The sequence below is a fragment of the Canis lupus genome, chromosome 4 (assembly GCF_003254725.2).
Source record: "Canis lupus dingo isolate Sandy chromosome 4, ASM325472v2, whole genome shotgun sequence".
Classification (NCBI taxonomy): domain Eukaryota; kingdom Metazoa; phylum Chordata; class Mammalia; order Carnivora; family Canidae; genus Canis; species Canis lupus.
The window spans coordinates 41,875,669-41,894,732 of NC_064246.1; the positions used below are offsets into that span (position 1 = coordinate 41,875,669).

At 48.2% G+C, this 19,064-nt stretch overlaps 1 protein-coding gene and 2 long non-coding RNA genes across 3 annotated transcripts in view; 1 reads left to right on the forward strand and 2 right to left on the reverse strand.

Moving 5' to 3' along the window:
- The window catches only part of KCNIP1 (potassium voltage-gated channel interacting protein 1), a 345,209-nt gene that overhangs the window by 253,457 nt on the left and 72,688 nt on the right, over positions 1–19,064 (reverse strand). The gene's annotated exons all lie outside the window — the stretch shown is intronic.
- Positions 609–14,761, reverse strand: LOC118354465 (uncharacterized). The gene is made up of 3 exons (XR_004814986.2): positions 14,518–14,761; positions 8,556–8,640; positions 609–1,877 (listed from the first exon to the last, which is right to left on the reverse strand). It is a non-coding gene; the product is annotated as an uncharacterized LOC118354465 (long non-coding RNA).
- Positions 7,626–17,790, forward strand: LOC112651177 (uncharacterized). The gene is made up of 3 exons (XR_003130655.2): positions 7,626–7,758; positions 9,323–9,478; positions 17,404–17,790. It is a non-coding gene; the product is annotated as an uncharacterized LOC112651177 (long non-coding RNA).

Sequence of the window (19,064 nt, forward strand, 5' to 3'; positions counted from 1 at the left end):
ATCCAGAGTCACACAGCTGATAGGAGGGTGAGCCAGGACTACAAGGAAATTCTTTTAACTCTGACTTCTGTTAGAGTGCTCTTCAAGAGATATGCCCCGAAATTACTCTCAGATCCATTAAAAAGTGAATTGACAACAGGAATGTAGTTCCATTCCTATAGGGTATGTGGCAGCGTACCTCCAGTCAGTGGGTCACATGGTGGCCATGGATGCCTGCAAATTGCCTCCCGCAATCCTACAGCACTAATCCAGCATATGGAGAGACATGACGAAGACTGTTATATTGAAATGGGGGCTACTTCCTCTAGTACAGTAACTTTCCTTTAAAGTTAAATTGAGAAACTAAATGAGTGGGTGATACCCTTTTAATAGCTGCTGAGTGTAAATGCATTTTGAAGGCAAATGGTCCTTCAGAAAAGAGCATTTCTAATGTTCTTTCAAATTGTCAATTTGGAGGGTGAAAGGAAATGTGATTAGAAGACCAAAATAACACGAATTTTGAGACCAGTAAAAACGTTGACTGCACGAATGTGTAATTTAAACTGCCAAAGTGCTAGCACATTTTTGATGCCAAATATACTTAATCAGTAATAATCCTATCCCTCAAGAAGGCTCCTAATTTGCTTTATTGCCTTTTTAGATTTGTCCCCTTTCATTTTCTAAAATATAATCATAGTTCAGTGACTCCATCTGTGAGCGCTCCGGCGACGAATTCTGGGTGGTAATGATGTACAGCCAGCGAATAACAATTCCTTAATCACGCTGTTTCCTCTACTGTTGCCTCATTTGAATTCATGGTTTTCAGAAAATTCAATTATATTTGCAATTTCATCAAGAAATTACTCAGATAAATAACTGACAGAGTAACAGTTCATTTGTTTGTCAGGAACGAAGTGAAGGGGAGGGGCGAGAGAGAAGAAACAGCAAAAGACAAATTTGATAAAAAGCATCATAAAGAAGTTTTACTTTTCTGAGAGGTGAGGAGAAGGGTGACAATTTGACACCTGCCCATGTCAGCTCAGCCCATGGATGGGAGGTGCCGGGAGCCCTGAATGAGACTTCCTCATAGATCAATCCTGGCCTAATATCCCTCTCTAGAGCCATCACTGGCCTTTGCTGACATTTGTGATGCCCTGGTTCTCATTCCAGGTAGAAATTTATGATGGGACATTTGTGACACCCATTGCCATCTTTATCATCTGGGTTTCATATTGGATTTCTGCTGCCACAAACGCCAGGTGCTTTCTGGCTGCTGAGGAGAGGCCTTACCTGGACTTTAATCTTGCCCATTAAGATACTCTGAATTTCTACAAAGAAAAGAAATAATCATTCACAAGGCAGACTAGCATCTGTTGGCCTTCTGCCTCTGTGAGAGATTAGACCCATTATGCATCCACTGTCAGAGAAGATCCAATCACCACATAATATGTCTCCGATGGGCGCTTAGCACCCAAATCTGTTCTGTTCTCTGTCCCAGGTGCTATCAATCAGCATCCTCATTGATGTTTCCACAGGAAGCAGGACTGGGGGTAGAAATGGAGCCACAATGGTGTCCACTGGATGGCAGTGATATCACCAGGCATTTTTGAGGATGGCCTTGCAGACAGTAACCAAACTATGACAACAGCCACCGACTCAGGCTTTATCTGTACAGAGAAGCTCCTGGGATGGACACCATCTGCCATGTGCTCCCCAGGAAGCAGATGTCATTATCCAATGATGACACTCAATTTTTCAAGAAATGATAGTTGATGTTCTTCCAGGGGAGACACACCCATCATAGACAGCCAGGAGGTCCACAGCGAAGAAGAATCTGAGGCAACAACTCTCTGGAAAGCAGTATGATGCTCAGGGTACTCTGCTACAGCACAAGCTCTCTATCAGAAATATATTGCTCACCATTAGTTTTGCAGGTATTTTTTTTATTTTAAATTTATTTATTTACGATAGTCACACTCAGAGAGAGAGAGAGAGAGGCAGGCAGAGACACAGGCAGAGAGAGAAGCAGGCTCCATGCACCGGGAGCCCGACGTGGGATTCGATCCCGGGTCTCCAGGATCGCGCCCTGAGCCAAAGGCAGGCGCCAAACCGCTGCACCACCCAGGGATCCCGCAGGTATTTTTAAATTAAGATTTCTTTTAACAAATTCAGGGTGATAGAACCTGAGTGATACCAATGCCCTTTAACCAAAGGCCTCCAGGGACACACTTTAGTTCAACAGAGCTGGGTTTCTTGAGTCTGCAGTGAGAGTAGATGTGTATCATGGGGGGGCAATGAAGTACCTGAGCAAGAGGGTATGAGGAAAGACTCACTCAAGAATATAGGCTTGTGCTAGGTGAACTTAGGGAGTGCTCAGAGAAGTGGGGCTGTGCCCTTAGTTGGATGTTGTCAGGCTGCAAAGGTAACTCTATCAATAGGGATCTTTATAAATTCAATCAGTAAGGTAGAGGAATGATACTGTCATTGGTAAATAAGTAGCCATTCCTCAGATTAGCTTGGAAAGGGGGACCTTGGTCATTTTTGTGGTTCAGACAATGTTCCATTTTTGAAGACTTTATTTATTTTAAATTTATTTATTCGAGAAGGAGAGAGAGAGAGAGACAGAGACAGAGACACAGGCAGAGGGAGAAGCAGGCTCCCTGTGGGGAACCTGATGCGGAACTCTATCCAGGACCCCAGGATCACAACCTGAGCCAAGGCAGACGCTCAACCACTGAGCCACCTAGGTGCCCCCTCAATGTTCCATTTTGTCTGTGCTCAGACATGACTACAAAGTGGTCTTATTTGTGACTTGCTCCATCCTGGTCAGTGTAGCCTTACCTCTATGTTCTGTGAAATCATTTATATTCAAAAAGTCAGCACCAGGGCCCAGCTGTGAGTGCTGGGCCAGCTTCAGAGTCATGAACATCTTCATATTTATGTTCTCAGTAATTTTCATATACTCTTCTAAATATTTTCAAGCCCTCCCTCCCCTATTGCCAGTGTCAGTGCCAGGACACAGCTCAGCCCTCCCTGATCCTGCAGAAGCAACAATTACAATGGAGTGCTGCAAGTGCTCTGCTTGAACTACACAAAGATGTTATCAGCTACAAAATGGAAGGCACTTGGCATGGCCAGGGTTCACTTTCTGCAAGAGCTGAACCTTAAAAACGAGAGAAGTTGGCCAGAGAAAGAGAAAAAAAAAAAGTGTTTCTAGTCAGGGGAACCATTAGGTCAAACAGATCCTTAAGCTCTGGCAGCTGCAAACGGTTTTGATGAGGTGAAGCTGGACAGTAGGCAGGGGCTAGGTCAGGGGCTAGGTCAGGGGAGGCCTCACACTCCCCTGGGGAGTCTGGGTGGAATTTAGGCTTACAGAGAGCCATGGAAGAGTTTTTACCTGGGAGAGACATGATCCCATGTATGTTTTACATGAAGAGATGCTCACAGAATGGGAGAAAGGAAGATAGCCGTTGGTGGCTGGAATGAGCATCCTGATTAGTGAGTAGAGACCCTAGGGCCATACAACTGCTCCTGGTTATCCAAGAGGAGAAGAAGCTGCATGGGGAGGTGGGCCAGAGGTGAACTTGAGAGCACTGACCCATTACTGAGACTGAGAACTGCTGCTACTTCCAGGGCTGGCTGATGTTATTGGGCCATCAACAAACCCGGTGGCATTGCTCAAAGCTCTGTGCATGATTCTGTTATTTTATCCTCATGATGATCCTATGGAGAAGGTGCCTTTTCTGTTTTTTTTTTTTTTTTAGCTCTGAGTTCTAGGAAGGAAACTGAGGCACAGGGACCTTAAGCCATTTGCTCCAGATCATCTAGCTCCTAAGCAGGAGAACTGGGGTTCAACCCTAAGCAGCCAGTTCAGGATCTGTCATACTTTCCTCTGTGCTCTCCTCAGCCCTCCAAATGTCAGGCTAGGCTCTGGGCTCTTTACACGCTGCAGCAATGTGCAGCTCACAAAACTGAGTGTGGAGCTTAGGCTGATAAAGTCAGGAACCAAAGTGCAGTTCAGAAAGGAAAGGCTACTTTCAGGAGTAGAAAAAAATGGACTGGAAGCTCAGCATTTATGGAGAAGCTTTTTTAACTTAGCATGTGTGCCAAGTGCCCACCACAAAGCTTGCTGGTTTTGCACTAGAAGTTTGAAATTGGTAGGTCTGTATGAATGTATGTGTGAATGGATAAACAAATCAACTGCCTATCTTTGAAGTAGATGACAATAGAACATGGTGCAGACAAGACAGGAGAGAGCTGGAGTCGCATCCCTGAGAAAGCTTTCTCACGAAGATGCTATGACAGTGTTATAACACAGGGAGAATTTGCTGCCTTGAGCGGAGTGTAAACTGAAACACTGCCCCTGAACTTCCCACCTCTGCAACCCTAGACAGGTCATTTAAACTCCATGGGCCCCAGTTTCCTCATCTGTAAGATGGGAATAACGATGCTCACTTTACAGGGTTGTTTTCAGAATTAGAAAATACATTTTAAATATCTGTTTGAGTATGTGGCACATAATGGGTGCTGAGCAAATAGCTGGTAACTATTAAAAACTGTAATTTTATACCAGTGTTACAGATCACTGAAAAGCAGAACTTTCTCTCTCTGCAGTGGGAGTGGAGGAGTGAGGAGCAGGCCTGGAACTGGGTCCAGACCAGCTCATGCACTATTATTTGTTTGCGGTGTCTTTTCATTTGTGGCTTTATGTCTTACCCAGTCTTGAAAATGGTTAAATAAATGGATGCCTCTTTGGTAATTGTTCCCTTTGGTGGTCAGTGTTTCTCAAGCAATTCTCTCTATTATAGAGTCACCATGGCAACCTGCCCATTAAAGAGGCTTGCAGCTAGCCCGTGCTTCTCCCAAGGAGCAACAGCCACTCCTCCAAATGCCCAGGGCCTCCATAACTGGCTGAGGAAGAAGGACAGTGGCAGTGTAAGTGCTTCTACCTGAAGGATCTTAAATGTGGGCAGAAAGAGGGAAGGAAGAGATCTGACACCCAGTGGATACATAAGAAGTGCTGGTGGAAGTAGGATAAGGCAGCACCATTGTAGGGAGGGGTTCTAGAACAGGGCAATTGCCCTGAATCTGAAAGCTTAAGATGCCCTACACTGCCAGAAAGTGATGGTGGGGGCTCTACTGGGGATTGTTCTGACCTGCGATAGTTTCATTCATTCATTCATTCATTCAACAATACGAATAAGCCAGGTACTATAATACAATGAAATAGAGTATCTCTCCTCATATAACTCACAGAGCAGTGAGGGAGATACAGAAATGAACAGACGAGATCCAGAGAGGTAAGTGCTGCCAGGAGGGACTCACAGTACTGCAGGAGCCCAGACTTGGGGTAATCTGGGAGGTTTCTCAAAGGAAGAGCCACCAATGCTGGCCCTTAGATGGATAAGTACAAGTTATGTGGAAGAACAGGGATGTGGATGATGGCTCCAGGTGGAAGAAATGGCATGTGTGGATGACTCCAATTGGAGACTCAAAACCATCTGTTTCATTCAGGGTCTTATTTGTAAATGACAAATGCTAAGCCTGGCTTATCAGAGCAGAAAGGGGATTGATTAAGTGACATTAGCTGGCTCACTGAATCTCTAAGAGACTAAAATCAACTTGAGGCCATGAGCCAGAAACAACCCCTGAAATGACATTGAAGAACTGGCCCTGTGAAGACTCCCTATCCCTGTCAGCTTGCACTGAGGCTAAATTCTGGATGCTGTCCCTGGAAACTAGATATGGTGACTTCCCTGCCACTTCCTTCACAATAGGTTCTATGTGGTTCTTCATTTTTCATGTCACCGCTTCTGGTTCAAACTTTGGGGCAGGAGAATTTGGTTGATTTGGCCTAGGACATTCATGTTCACCACAGCTGCAAGGGAGGCTGGGGCAGAGGGTATTTGGCATTCCCAGCTTTATGGTGGGAGGTGAGGTCTGCCTCATAAGTTGAGTGTTTTTCCAAATATAGTATGGAGGGATAAGCAACAGCAGTGAACTAACAAAGAGAGCATCATCATGGAAGACATTGGGCCCAAAGAGGTGAATGGGACGTGATAATTGCCTTCAATCTAATGGAAGTGACAGTACTCTCCATAACACAAGAGGATAGAGAAAGTGCAGGGAGGGGATCCAGGCTGAATATGGGAAAGGAGAAGGGATCAACATCAAGGCTCCAACTTGGAGTCCTGGGATTGTGATGTGGTAGGAATCAATCTGACACCCGGTATGAGTAATGCTGACCTTGAGCCATTCTGCCTATGAGGTCTGTATGAGTCAGTGGGACCAGGAGAACATAACAGTCCTTTAAGAAAGGGTTGTCCTCCAAACATCTGGTTACCCTTCATCAGTCATTAATCTAACCTTTCCAGAAATAATTTATATTTCATAGTTGTAATGACCTACATTATTGGGTACTTGAACTTGCAGGGCTATAATTTCACACCTGAGTTCTCCCAAAAGATCACCTCAAATCTTTAGGACTGTTGCCTAATGAATATGGTATAATTCCTGATGGATTTGAGGGGTCTTCAAGCTTATGAGAATAGGAGAAAGTGCTGAGGGAGCCTAAGAAGGCAAACCTTAATACCTCAATAGAACTGGAAGCTATAATGGGGGCCCAGCTAAGGAGGGAGCATTTAGGTTCTGATCTCTTTGGACAGGATCTCTGCTCTTCAGGATCATACATCCAAGTATGTTATTTCTTAAATAGGACCACTGGGGGACATCTGTATTTCTTTTTGTCCTAGAATGTTTTTGTTTCATCTTTCAGATCATTTATATTATTTGTATTTAGGCAATCCTGCTATTCTTCTAACTTTCTAATGCTAGACAGACATCACTGAGAAAGTCCATAGTCACCTAGAATTCTCAGTGCTTATGGTGAGTGGAATGACAGCCTCCCCAAATATATCCATGTCCTAATCCCTGGAACCAGTGAATATATTAATGTTACATGGCAAGGGAGAATTAAGGATGCTGATGGAATTAAGGCAGCTAACTAGCTGACTTTAAAATGAGGAAATTATTCTGGATTATTCAGGCAGACCAGATGTAATCACAGGGGTCCTTTAAATGTGAAAGAGGGTGCCAGAAAGGTAAGACTCAAGGAGAGATTTGAATATTCTATGTTGCTTTGAAGATGGAGAAAGGCAGTCACAAGCCAAGGAATGCAGGTAACCTCTAGAAGATGAAGAAGGCAAGCGAATGGATTCTCTCTTAGAGCTTCCAGAAGGAACCCAGCTCTGCTGAAATCTTCATTGTAGCCTGATGAGATCCATTTTGGACTTCTGTTCTCCAGAACTCTAAGATAATGAATTTGTGTTTCAAGCCACCAGATGAACGTTAATTTGTTACAGCAGCAAAAGAAACAGGTACAGTGCTCATTGTCACAACTTCACTATCAGGCAAGAAACTACCAGGAAGAAGGAAGGTATAATACCCTTGAGGGCGTAGAGTTCTGAAGAGAGAACAAATGCCATTGTATGTACACTTGCTCCTGATAAATAATGATCCCAATGTCCTGTCATGGGAGATTCGATTGTTATGGTGATGGGAAGAAGTTAGTCTGAGCTGAAAGCAACTACTGACCTTATGTGGGGAGCCTGATCTTAAAAATATCCCCCTTTGAACTGGTCCTGAGATGCTGCATTACCTGCTAGCCATTGTGACATCAAGACATTCCTGAGATTTTGCCAGCCAGGTTTCTGTTTTCTATTTTTGAGGGGTCATATCTACTGGTGGTAGTAATATAATTGATGAACATGGGAAACAGAGGTGAGTTAATGGTGGAGGGAGGGCTTCTTAAAACCTAACAGGTTTAAGAATACTGGGCTGCTCTGCAGCCTGTTGGGGATGGTGTGGCTCCTGGAGGTTACTCCCAGCTTGGTTGTGCAGGCTGAGAACAGAAGAGGATGGAACTCAGAGGTTAAAATAGATCCTAAGTGAAAATGCAGGACAGTTTCAAATAAGGAACCCATTTCTAAATATTTGATGAGAACTGAATGGATAGTAATGTGAAACCAATGAGACCAGGGCAGATATCTCGGGTGTTTTGTTTTGTTTTTCACACGCCAAATGTCTACTATTCCCCTTTCTGCTAAGAAATATTTCCCCTATTTTCTTTTGAGAACCTACCCCACTCGTACTCAATCTTTTCGGCTAAGATGAGGTTACACACATCTGCTAACTGGAGGGTGTGCACAACCCAGAACTGGCCAATCCAGAGTTCCATTCCTCTGGCCACAGTGATTGGCTCATAGTTGGCCCAAGCTGGCTAAATGGATGGAAGGTAATTTGAGTGCTGCCAAAGACCAGCTTGTTAGAAGACAGAAGAGCCCCTAAGAGTGGTGAAGACAACATAGCAGAAAGCGGCAGTAGGGAGGGGAAAGTCTCCTGAAGACGTTGTCTGAAAATGCAGGTCCAGATGTACCCGAGTCCCCCTTATTCAGTCCATTGTGTTGATGAATGGAAGAATGCCACACCCTTAGTCCAGCAGGAGGCAGGGTCACCTCACTCAGAGTGGGAAGCTCCCCAGCTTGCAGCCCAGCTGGGAACCCCACACCAGTTCTTACCGTGTGTGCAGGGTGCTGAGCCAGGCACTGGTGGGGCTTCGCCGGGACCTCCGGGGGTAAAACGAACGACGGGAGACACGGACATCTAGAGAATGAAACTATATCTAAAGCACACCATTGGCTAAGGCAGGAACACCTATTATGCCTCGGCACCAGAGAAAGGAAACCAGTCAGGACCTGGAGGGGGTTCCTATGTTCCCAGGATCCCAGGGGAGGGATGCGGAGGCCCAGCCGGACCACTTGGTAGAGTGTTAAGGACAAGAAATGGAGTTTAAGGCGAATTGCAGGTCCTGCCTGACTTACAACAGGGCTAAGGTAGACCTGGGAGAGGAGAGGTGGGGTGTCAGCAGTTGCCTGCCCAGACCCGCTGCGGTTTCTTGGCAGTCACGTCAAAGGCTAGGACACAGATAACTGGCAGCAAGACTTGAGCTCAGAGAGAAGATGTAATTGCCTGAGTTCACACAGCCCATGCGGGAGTTGACTAACTCCAAACCCAGTGCTCTGTGCACTACTCCACGGCAGCAGGCATCAGAAATGGATTATTCCAGTCAGAGTTTTCTAAGCCTCAGCAAGTGAAACAGAAGGGGAGAAAAATCCCCAGTCCTCCATCCCCTGGCTGCTGTAAAGGTACCAGCTGATGCCAGCCGTGCTGCTGGGACACTTGCTGGGGCTTACTTTAATGGCTGCTCGCCCTCAGAGCCTGTCAAAGGGTAATAAAGGAAGAGGCAGGAGCTATTCAATATATTTTAAACTGTCATTCTCTCTAGATCCTGCAGCACACTTATGAAGGCTTGAACAGAACAGATGGCCGATGGCAATTTCCCTGGTCTTGGCGCAGACTTCCTGGAAGCTGCACAAATCAAGCACTTCTGCCTTTGCTCAGGGAAAGTAGCTGAGAGCAATCAAGAGAACTGAGTTAGGAGGTAAGGACTCGAAGTATCGCCCCAACTCAGCCCTTTCGCCTTCTTCATTCCCCATCAGCATAGCCTGGCCTTGAGGTGGTTTAGACCCAAGGAGATCACCGGAGATGAGAAGGTAGCAGGGCGTAGTGGAAGAGAGGTTAACAGCCACCAAGTGGGATCTGGGGTGACTGTATATGTACCAGTGAGGTAAGGAGACAAGCTGATCTCTTCAGTAGAGAGTCCAGGTTCAGACCCCAGCTCTGACTCTTACCAACTGTGTGGTCTTAAGCATGTTTCTCTTTAATAAGTCTGCTTTCTTTGTAAAGCAGGAATGATAAAGAGTCTGCTGACCAGCCCCACTTCCAGAGCCGTCTAGGCCCCACAATCATAAGGTGGCTGTGTGGATTGATAAATTCCAGCAAGTGCTCTGTAAGGAGCAATAGGAACCTACCCTAGAACTCCTCCATGTTCTCTCTCAAAGCCATGGTAACATGCTCAGCCAGTTCTCCTCTTGCTTTGCTCTCTGCTTTTTGGTTGACGTGATATGGTCATTAACTGTCAGATCAGGGAGGGCTATTCATTCATTCAACAACATTTGCTGAGCATCTACTATGTGTTCAAGGTTCAGGGAGAGACAACAGTGAGTGAGAGGGGCCAGCGCCCTGCCATCACAATGTGGCTCCATTGCTCATGAGATTGATAAGAAAATTGAGGCCCAGAAGGAAGAAGGCCTCTGCCCCCAGTGACTGAGCTAGCCACTATGTATTTGCCACCTCTGTGTCTCCCAACTACAAGCACTAGGTCTGGCAAGAGCAGATGTTAAATCAATATTTGCTGAACTGGTGAGTGCATAAGTCGATAACTCCCAGTCTAGTGCCCTTTCTGTGGCCTGTCCCCAAATAATTGGGCAGAAAGCAGGTATATGGAGGAATAAGGGTTAGTACTATTCACTGTCTGGCCCCAATTCCCTTCTCCCTCTGTAAAGGGTAGGCTGAGAGAATTGAAGGGCTTTTATCTCTACTCTCAGAACACTGCCAAAGTAACATAATAATGTCATTGGAAATGTGGAGCTCATGCCCAGGCCTGCAAATTGTGTCAGGTACATAGCTCCGAGGTCTAAAAGAAATCAGACTCTGAGGAGAATTGTATTTTTTAAAAGTCATTGTCAGGCGCTAATATTACTCTTTCAGGATTCAACAAATCAGACTCCAAATTTCTGTATGGCTTGGAACAAAACTACAAATGGAAGCTGTGGTGGGCACGATAACGGCCCTCCAAAGATGTCCACATCCTAATTCCTGGAACCTGAAGTTATGTGATGTCCTGTGACAATGTTTGCAGATGGAATTCAAGTTGCTCATCACCTGACTGCAAGATGGGGAGATTATCATGGGTTATCTGGGGGTGCTCAAGTAATCCCAGGGGTCTTTTTTAAGTGGAGGACCGGAGGCAGGGGTGAGAGAGTCAGAGAGATGGCAGTGTGACAAAGACTTGACTGGCCATTGCTGGCTTTGAAGAGGGAGGAAGGGGCCTCAGGCCAAGGAGTGCGAGCGCCTCTAGAAGCTGGAAAAAAGAAGGAAATGGATTCCCTTTAGAGCCTCAGAAGGAACACAGCGCTGTTGGCACTATGACTTTAATCCAGTGAGACCAAGTTCTAGCCTCTAGAACTGTAAGATTAGACAATTCTGTTGTTTTAAGCCACTTAATTTGTGGTAATTTGTGGCAGTAGCAAGAGGAAACATGTAGAGGCCTACTTACCCTATGTCTAAATATTTAAAGTTATATATCAAGTCAGCTATGTGCTAAATAAAATGTATTCTATCTTCCTATGTTAACAAAGATAGCTTCTTAGCTGCTTGAGTTTGCAGATTTTTAACCTCCTTGGAGTTCCTCAGGAGAACATGGCAGGGCAGGAAAACTAGGCCTTAGCTCCCACTCCTGGCCCATGACCTGATCCCTTTCTCTTCTTCCACTTCTCACCCCTCCTGGAAGAGGCCTTCTGCACATGCCTGTGGGCGTCCGGCCCGCTGTGGAAGCCGATCCACAGCTCTTGCAAACGGCTGCTTCTCAGGAAGACACACTCAGCAAACAGGCCTGTGCGGAGGCTCTGGAAGCAGTCCCAGGGCTACTAGGATAGGGAATCCTGGGGTCCTGGCACCAAGAGTATGGTCTAGATGGAAAGAGGGGATGGGTTCCTGGTGGGCCAAACCCCATGGCCCTTTCTGTCTCCTCACTTGTGGGGAGGGCACAGCTGGAGGACCAGAGGGGTGTCATCTAAGCAGGAGTCCCACATAGCGAAATCTCCCATCCTTCCTCCTAGGTGTCCCCTTTACTTTCACACAGAACACTTCCTGTCATCAAACATGTAGGGGTTTTCCCATGCCAAGCAATCCTCTGTGACACCAGCTGGCCATCCTATAATGCAACTCAGTTCCAATGCTGCTGACCTAGTGTCATATCCCATAGGTGAAGGGCTCAGGCCTACCAGACTGCCCCCACCCCACCTCAGGTGCCAACCACAAGTCTAGGCTGTCCTGTGTTCCTGACCAACCAGTTATAAATCTGAGGTTCTCATGACCCGCTCTTCAGGTCCAACCAATTTGCTAGAGTGGCTCACAGAACTCAGGGAAACAGTTACTTACATTTACCAGCTTACTACAGTATATGATGAAGGATTACAGATGAACAGCCAGATGAAGAGATACATATGGTGAGATTCAGGAGGGTCTCAAGGGCAGGAGTTTCTGTCCTTGTGGAGTTGGGGGTGCATCACCCTCCCAGTACAGGGAGGTGCTCACCAACCTAGCTCCCCGACCCCTGTATTATTAGGATTTTATGGAGGCTTCCTCATGTAGGTGAAATTGGTCATTAACTCTGTTTCTAGTCCTTCTCCCTTTTCAAGAGGATGGGGATGAGTTGAAAGTACCCAGCTTCTGATCAGGGCTTGGTCTTTCTGCTGACCAGCCCCCCTTCCAGGAGCCATCCAGGCCCCAGAAGCACCTTGTTGGAACAAAAGCTACTCCTATCACCTAGGAAATTAGGTTTCAGGAGCCTTATGTCAGGAACTGGGATCATAGACCAAACATTAGAACAAAAGATGCTTCTGGTGCTCTTGTCAGTCAGGAAATTCTGTACGAGGATTTCAGGAGCTCTGTGCTAGGAACTGGGGACAGATATATTTATTTATTATCTCACAGATTCCAAGGCAGGCACACCTCTTGTCCAAACCTAAGGGTGGTCCTCATCACCAATAAGCCTTCGTAAGCCCAGAGAAAGTTGAGTGATAAGTTGATGGGCAGCTGAGTTTTGTAGCCATGGGAAAGTACTTCAACTTTTTTTCTCCTTCCTTTACTGACAAAGTAAATCTTGCTGAACCAAAGCTTACTATGTCACATTAGGTGAATATGTGGTTCAAATCCATGATGAGGCCTCAAAAACCAAATGTGTCATGGGGAAGAGAACTGCAGAGTTCGAGGTCAGGGCTAATCCAGAAAGGCGGGAAGCCTTTTCTCAGCCTTTCACTGTTCAAGAGACTGCCCTGTAAAGTAGTGAACCTCCCATGGAAGGGAGTATTCAAGAGTAGGTTATCTTTGGGTTTTGTAGAAGGGGCTCCTGTACACAAAGGCACAGGTTTCTGTGTCCCCTGGAACATAGCTGCAGCAGAAAACCTATTGTGACAAATCGAAGCCCAGCTTCTTTCTACTCACCTCCTGTGTTCTGGGTTCTTTTCTGCTATGAAACATGCCTGGACTGGCAACATTAATCTATAAACATGCTCCCTCCCCAAAGCCAGAAAATCTCCACCCTAGAAGGAGTTGTTGAGGATGTCAAGTGACTCAAATGTGGTGGTGATGTCCTTAGATTCACTTGACAAAAACAGGATGTTGTCCTGAGTGTAGGGACAGAATGCTCTGAGAGTCACATGTGCTTCCTGCAACCAGACTCAGCCAGGTAATGGGATGGGTTTCCCTTAGAAACACTCATCTTATACACTGAGTGAGAACCCATCTCTAGTTAACCCAGGGCGGGGGCCCAAGGTCGGGCTGGATCCTAGGTCAAGTCCAGAGCCCTTTGCAGATGAGCACACTCTCAGCTGAGAATGAGGCCAGGACCTGACCATGGCACATATCTAATTAGTGCCAAAGTCCTGAGTAGGGCTCCAGGGACCCTGCAGATCTGGCCCTGCTGGCCTCTCAGCTTCACAGCTTCAGCCATATGGCCTCCTTTCTGTCCCTAAAAGGACCCTGTTACCTAGCACACAGAGCCTTTGTAATGCTATCTCCTCCACCAGGAGCTGCCAGAAGGGACAGACACTTATCAAAGGTCACAGAGCTCATCACTGGTTAACCTGGGATGTGACTCGAGCGTCTACCCCTTGCCCAGGCCTGCAAGGGAACAAAGGGGACAAAGCTAAAGAAAGTTTTGGGGAATGGACCAATGCTGAGAAGAACCTTGGTTCCCTCTCTGATCAGTTGCTTCCTCTGCTAGAGTGCGTGCTCATTCAGTAAAGAGCTTCTCCTGTTCTCCCAAGAGCCAAGCACTGTGATGGGCCCCAGAGACCCCAGGCCAGAGCAGGCTCTGGAACTGCAGATGCCTCTTGCCTCCTGTGCTCCTCTGTCTCCCACTCTGGTCCCTGGCTGGGAACGGAAACACACAGAGGTGCAAAGTGCGTGCACAGATGTGCGCAAACTCATGCAAGTGGCCACCACAGCTGCACCACCAGATGCTCACAGGCAGGGACCTCCATCCTGGCCAGGGGTGGGGGTGTTGTGTTGCGAGCACGGGCTCTGTGAGGTGTCTCTCCCCACAGGGGGGCACGCCTTTGTTCTAGGCTCCCTGGAGCTAGCTCTGTTACCTGAATCACAAAGCCTCACTAAAAATGGCCCCGTATTCCTTCTGCTTCCAATCAGACAGATTTCAGACAGGGCTGTTGCATGTCATTGGCTTCGAGGTCTGATCAGATCACTGCAGATGTCCTGCGGTCCTCCGGCAGGGCCTCTGCAGGCCTGGGTTGGCGCCCGGACGAACATTCATGCAAACTGAAAACAGAGTTTACTTACAAGACACACGGGGAGTCACATTCTCGCATCCCTGCGGCTGCAGACCTGAGATACATCCCGGCCACGCGCGTTCAGACAGACTGCCGACGAGGAGGGACACGGCAGGTGGAGAGAGGACGGCGAGAGCAGGGACGGGGGGCAGCCGCGGACGCCCGGGGGGACTCCGACTGAGCCCTGGGGCGCCAGCAGCCCTGCCTGCCCCGACGCCCACCCAGCCTCAGCCCTGCAGACAGGCATCCTCAGCTGTGAATGTGTGCCTGCTTCTGCTGTCTCCATGGCCACCAGGCTTTCTCAAAACACCAGATGTTCTTTGGCCAAAGTTCCATTCACATTTCTCGGCAGCCCCATTTCTGCCCCAAACTCAGGGGGCAAAGCAATTGCAGCCCCCACGGGACTCGCCGCTGAGCTGCTACCCCTGGGAGAGACCAGGGTAGCCAGGGCTGAGGTCCTGGCCGAGGCAGGGGGCAGAGAAACAGGAACTCTGCCCAAATGTCCAAGCCCCAGGGGACTGACCCAGGGGTCTTCCGTACTGTTCTGGGCAGGGGCACCATGTACAATAAGTCCTTCTCTTGTCCATCATCATTGTTTTAGAGTTGATTGTGGTGTTTGTGTGTCACGGTGTCATCACGTCCGCCAGCTCTCCTGTGAGGTGGCTACCGTTAATTTCTCTACTTTAGAGCGGGGTGGGGCCCGAGGCCACGTCACAGATCTGTGGTTGTGACGTGATTTGAACTCCGGACCTCTATGTTCTTCTTTTAACACCACCACCAACAGACCTTGCATATCATGTTCCAGCCTGGCTTCTACCCCCATTACTCAACAGAATAAACTCTTTCTAAAGTCACGGGTGACCTCTGTGGTGCTGAACGCATCATACTCATTTGGCCCTTGTTCTGTTGGCTTCTCAGCTGTGTGACACACTCGTGATCACTTCCTCTTCCCAGAAACCTTCTCCCCTTAGGCTTCCATGACACCATACCTGGGTTGCTTTTTCCCCATTTCCCCCTCCCTGATCCATGTTCTGCCCTTTCATGCCCTACTCTGTCCCCCTGGCCTGTGCTACCCTGGCTCCTTCGTCCTCTGACTCTGGCTGGGTTTGGGCAAGGAGAGAGACATCAACAGATCGGAGAGCAGGAAGACGGGAGGTCAGGCACGTGTTGCTGCAAACTCCTCCCATCCACCTGCAGGCCTGGTGGTGGCTGCATCCCCGAGGCCACAGCACCAACCTGCCCTCCAACCCAGCTGCTTCAGGCCCAGGGGTGCTGGTCCCTGGGCACGCTGCCATCCTGGGGTTTCTTTAACACTGTCCATGCCTCTATATACAGTCCCTCCTCTAACTCTCTTCCTTTAAACTCATTGAATGTGCCAGTTCTTTCCTGGGGGACCCTGGATGGCACATGACTCTCCTAGTTTTCCTTCTACTTCTCTGGCCATTCCTGTTTTTCCTTCTTATAAGGCTCACATCCCTTAACTGACCATCAAACACTGGTGCTCCTCAAGGACTGGCCCAAGGTTCTCTTTCTCTCATCCCATACCATCACCCTGGGTGATCTCCTCTGCCCCCAGAGCTTCTGTTGCCCTCCACTCACATGACTCCTCAGGGTCTCTTTCCAATTCAGCCTTGTCTATGTCTTCCAGACCCTTCCCTTTCTTAAGGAATGATGCCACCATTGACTTACACATGTAAGGCGACAACCCAGAGGTCATCCTTGACCTTTCCAGGTGCTCCCCTCCCACACCCAATCCATCACCATGTTCTGCCCATCTCTGTCCACCTCCACACACACCTGGTCCAGGCTACCATGGAATTGTGTCTTGGCACTTGGCCTACTCACACTCCTGTTGCCTCTCCCAAGCTCTCTGCAGCTGCTCTTTGCAATGTGGTCAAAGAAATGTTTTCCCAACGCAGAATTTATCACACCACCCACTGCATAAAACCTTCAGTGGCTCCTGGCTGCCCTTAGTACTTGCATAGTCTATCTCTGCCATCCTCTCCAGTGTGCCATGTATTTGGCCTCTATCTCTCCCCCTCCAGAAACAGCAACCCCTTGCTCCTATCCACACGTACCTCCCCTTGGCAGCAGAATCTTCCCATGTCATTCCTCACCCTTGCCCTCTTGAGTTCTTAACTCCAACGTTTCTACTCTTCCTAAAACTCTCAGCTTGATGGTCACAGCCTCAAACTGCTTCTCTGGCTCCCCTGACCAGGCCAGACTCGTACTAGAGTGGGCGCCTCTGCTGTGCCACGTTTTACAGTTTCAGTTTTACACTTATGTGTATGTTTCATAAATACCTGGCTCCCCACCTGCTGTGTGAGCGCAGGCGCCATCTGCCCATCACTCCTGTTGATTGGTCTCAGTGTCTTTGTCACCCAGCCCGGAGCCTGGCTCTAAGCAGGAACTTGATGTTTGTCAAATGGGTGAATGAAAGCACAGTTCTACCAGGGCATCCAAGAGGTGGTGTTTGCACTGTATTGTTTTTTTTTTTTTTTTTTAGGATGTATAGGAGTTTTCAGCAGAAGGAAAAGACGTTCCCAGGGAGACAGAACCTAACTCATTGATTGTAAAAGAAAATTCGGTTAGAATCACCTTAGGTGGTAAAACGTCTGAATTTGTCATGCAGACATTAATTGCAGTTTTCTAGTAGAATTTCTGAGGCTATAGCCTGGCTTTTTTTCAAATGCTTCCTTCCCAAATCCCGGGTCATAGTACGGAGCCCCATTTCCAGGATCGCCTGGTCTCAGCCCTGAGCCATAGAAGAAGGCTCTGCTTTGAGACCTCTGGGTCAACCATGTGTGTCTGCCTTCTGGTAGCCACTCCCGCTCCTTACTGGGGCAGCTCTGAATGTTTGCATGCCAATGTCTTCTCCTCCTTTATCTATTGCCAGGGGTGGCCACGTGGTCCAGGCCCAAAGCCAATTGTGCATCTTGTTACCCTGGCCTCCAACATAAGCTATTTGGTCAGCAAGAAGCCCAGAAGGTTTTCAGGAGCTACTGTCAAAGACTCTGGCTCTTTCCCATGGGATTCGGGCCTGATTTGATGTGAGGCTGGAGCTGAGAGGTCAGTTTGTCATCTGGAAGGAAAGACCACCAGAAGCCACCATGTGAAAAAGAAGCCCACACAGGAAAGCAGAGGCAGGAAATGGAGAGAAACCAGTCCTGTTCATATCACTGGATCCAGCAGTACCTGAATTCCTCCTACCCTTGAACGTGTGAATTATGCGAATCATGAAATCTCTGTGAAAGCAAGGATGAACCACTCCTTTGGGCTCTGAGTCCTCTGAGGTCTGCAGGCCCATCTACTCTCAGGAGGTCCTGGGCTGTCTGCCCCCAGTGGGCAAAAATGGCCACACACATGCCATCTTGGGACGGAACTGGGGCGGGGGCTGCAAAGCCTGGGAAGGGGAATAGCTCCACAGGCTCTGATCTGCTGCCTCAACCTGGAAATACTGAGGTGGAAGCAACCCCTGGAAAAACCTTCTTCCTTAAGGCTAACTCAGAAGGACCGTGCAGAGTGCAGGAACCCCACCCACTCTCTCCTTTCTTGAGTAAGCATCCGGTCTTCTTATTGAGAGGCAGTGGGAAGCAAAAGGGGGACAGATGCCAAGCTTATCCCCTTTCCTCCCATCATGCTCAGCTCTCCTGACACATTTGAGGAACGAGCTGCAGCGGCAGGTGGTGGGGGACTTCCTGGAAGGCAGCCCGGGGCCCTGGCACTCGGCCGAGCCTGAACGCTTATTCCTCACCTGTGCCTGCCTGCCAGTTAGCCTGACGAGCTTTATAAGTGCTGCAATTTGTGGAATTAAAATCTTCTTCTTATTTGCATCTGGCAGCATGCTGGCCAAGAGCAGAGGAAGGGGTAGGTGGGGGCTAAAGCCTTCTGGTTGGTTCCTGAGCCTTCTATAGTGGAGATGCTAAATGACAGGGACCCCTTCTTCCCACCCAGCTGCAGGGACAGGGAGCATCCATGACCCAGGAGGCTCCTCCAAGGGATGGACACAGGTGACAGAAGGGGACAGAGAGGCACAGACTGCAGTGACTGGGGTGGCAACAGCAAGAGGCTGAGCATGACAGGATGACCACAAATCCCTCTTCACTGCTTCAAGCCTTGCTCCCTGTCCCCCATCCATCCTCACATGGCAGGCCAGAGGCAAAGTCTGCCACGACACCACCTTTGTCCTAGGTCAGGCTTCTGGAAGCAGACCCTGAGACCAGAAGTTGTGTGCATGAGATTGATCAAGGAATTGTTTCCAGGAGAAACCAGCAAGGGCAGGGGAGAAGAAACAGAAGAGGAAGGCAAGAGGCCACATGAGGCTATGATCTCAGGTGTGATCCTATTGGATCTCAGGAAGGCCGCTTGTGCTCAGGATTAGTCCTACCTCTGGGCAAGGGAGCAGGGCTTTCCCACTCCCAACATGGGCTAAGGTCCTGAAGAAGGGATGAAGGAGCATGAGATACACTCCCAGGCACTTCAGGCTCTGGGCAACTGAAAAAAGCAACTGTAGCAGCCTGGGGACTGATTTTGGGAGGGAATGACAGTTACGTGCTT